The sequence below is a fragment of the Neodiprion pinetum genome, unplaced genomic scaffold (assembly GCF_021155775.2).
Source record: "Neodiprion pinetum isolate iyNeoPine1 unplaced genomic scaffold, iyNeoPine1.2 ptg000134l, whole genome shotgun sequence".
NCBI lineage: Eukaryota > Metazoa > Arthropoda > Insecta > Hymenoptera > Diprionidae > Neodiprion > Neodiprion pinetum.
The window spans coordinates 25,001-27,500 of NW_027184531.1; the positions used below are offsets into that span (position 1 = coordinate 25,001).

At 63.8% G+C, this 2,500-nt stretch overlaps 1 non-coding gene across 1 annotated transcript in view; it reads left to right on the plus strand.

Annotated features, from left to right (window-relative positions):
• The first annotated feature begins 2,499 nt into the window (after window positions 1-2,499).
• Window position 2,500, plus strand: part of LOC124224318 (small subunit ribosomal RNA) — a 1,913-nt gene continuing 1,912 nt past the window's right edge. Inside the window, exon 1 of the ribosomal RNA XR_006884630.1 lies at window position 2,500. This exon is cut by the window's right edge and continues 1,912 nt beyond it. This is a non-coding gene — a ribosomal RNA (small subunit ribosomal RNA).

Genomic DNA, 2,500 nt, shown 5'->3' on the forward strand with positions numbered 1-2,500 from the left:
TCGTTCCGAGTCAAGCGGAGGGCGATGCGCGGCCTCCCGGAGTCGATCCGGGCCGACGGGACTCGTTGAAGCTGCGGTACGAGTCGAGCGAAAGGCGACGCGCGGCGTCCCGGGGTCGATCCGGGCCGACCGGATTTGTGAAAATTTCGGTCCGAGTCGAGCGAAAGGCGACGCGCGGCGTACCGGAGTCGATCCGGGCCGACGGGACTTGTGAAAATTTCGGTCCGGGTCGAGCGAAAGGCGACGCGCGGCGTACCGGAGTCGATACGGGCCGACGGGACTCAGTGAAGTTTCGTTCCGAGTCAAGCGGAGGGCGATGCGCGGCCTCCCGGAGTCGATCCGGGCCGACGGGACTCGTTGAAGCTGCGGTACGAGTCGAGCGAAAGGCGACGCGCGGCGTCCCGGGGTCGATCCGGACAGACGGGACTTGTAAAAATTACGGTCCGAGTCGAGCGAAAGGCGACGCGCGGCGTACCGGAGTCGATCCGGGCCGACCGGATTTGTGAAAATTTCGGTCCGAGTCGAGCGAAAGGCGACGCGCGGCGTACCGGAGTCGATCCGGGCCGACGGGACTTGTGAAAATTTCGGTCCGAGTCGACCGAGAGGCGATGCGCGGCGTCCCGGAGTCGATACGGGCCGACCGGACTTGTGAAAATTTCGGTCCGGGTCGAGCGAAAGGCGACGCGCGGCGTACCGGAGTCGATCCGGACAGACGGGACTTGTAAAACTTTGGGTCCGAGTCGACCGAGAGGCGATGCGCGGCGTCCCGGAGTCGATACGGGCCGACGGGACTCGTCGAAGCTGCGGTACGAGTCGAGCGAAAGGCGACGCGCGGCGTCCCGGAGTCGTTCCGGACAGACGGGACTTGTAAAACTTTCGGTCCGAGTCGACCGAGAGGCGATGCGCGGCGTCCCGGAGTCGATACGGGCCGACGGGACTCGTCGAAGCTGCGGTACGAGTCGAGCGAAAGGCGATGCGCGGCGTGCCGGAGTCGATACGGGCCGACGGGACTCGACGAAGTTTCGGTCCGAGTCGACAGAAAGGCGATGCGCGGCGTCCCGGAGTCGATCCGGACAGACGGGACTTGTAAAACTTTCGGTCCGAGTCGACCGAGAGGCGATGCGCGGCGTCCCGGAGTCGATACGGGCCGACGGGACTCGTTGAAGCTGCGGTACGAGTCGAGCGAAAGGCGACGCGCGGCGTCCCGGAGTCGATCCGGACAGACGGGACTTGTGAAAATTTCGGTCCGAGTCGAGCGAAAGGCGACGCGCGGCGTCCCGGAGTCGATCCGGGCCGACGTCGACTTGTGAAACTTTCGGTCCGAGTCGACAGAAAGGCGATGCGCGGCGTCCCGGATTCGATCCGGGCCGACGGGACTTGTGAAAATTCCGGTCCGAGTCGAGCGAAAGGCGACGCGCGGCGTCCCGGAGTCGATCCGGACAGACGGGACTTGTGAAAATTCCGGTCCGAGTCGAGCGAAAGGCGACGCGCGGCGTCCCGGAGTCGATCCGGGCCGACGTCGACTTGCGAAACTTTCGGTCCGAGTCGACAGAAAGGCGATGCGCGGCGTCCCGGATTCGATCCGGGCCGACGGGACTTGTAAAAATTACGGTCCGAGTCGACAGAAAGGCGATGCGCGGCGTGCCGGAGTCGATACGGGCCGACGGGACTCGTCGAAGCTGCGGTACGAGTCGAGCGAAAGGCGACGCGCGGCGTCCCGGAGTCGATCCGGACAGACGGGACTTGTAAAAATTTCGGTCCGAGTCGACCGAAAGGCGATGCGCGGCGTCCCGGAGTCGATCCGGGCCGGGAGCCTGTCGGAACATCGTCATATGAGCCTCGGTTAATTTCGACAAAGTTCCCGGAGTTCGAAATTTTTTCGATAGCCCGCGGAGGTTTCGCCCCGTAAGCCGACCGTGCTACCACCGTACCGGCGCCGACGTCCTAGCGGCCAGGCTCCTACTAGTAAGAGGAGCGAGTCGGTCGGGCCGGTCTCCCGTCGTCCGCCTGCTACGCCGTACCGGTACGTGCTCGAGCACGATACGTACTTCGGCGTAGACCAGGAGCGGGCGTTCGCGGACCGTTCCGTGCCTCGTACCAAAGAAACTACGCGACTCGCGTTGTTTCATCTATCGTCACTGCATTACCGCGGGTCGGTGTCTCAGACCGAATGGCCCTTGACGCGGTACCAAGAAGTTCGGCTCTCCGTGAAACACGGAAGGCCGAACGCTCCAACGCACGCGTCAACTCGCTTCTTTCCGAGCGTACACTCAAAGACCAGAGATGTTATAACAACGTATCCCAGACGCTTTCAATCTAGCCGACGGGTACGGGAGATCGTTCGAACGCTTATAAGCCGAGTGTCGAAGGTGGCGGCACACGGATCCGGGGCTGCCTGCGTGCAGTCCCGAAACTTACAGTAGACGCGCGGCCGACCGGGCTACGAGACCCGGTCGGCGATGGGTGGCGCACGTCCGAGCCGAGATTTTGTATCGAAGCT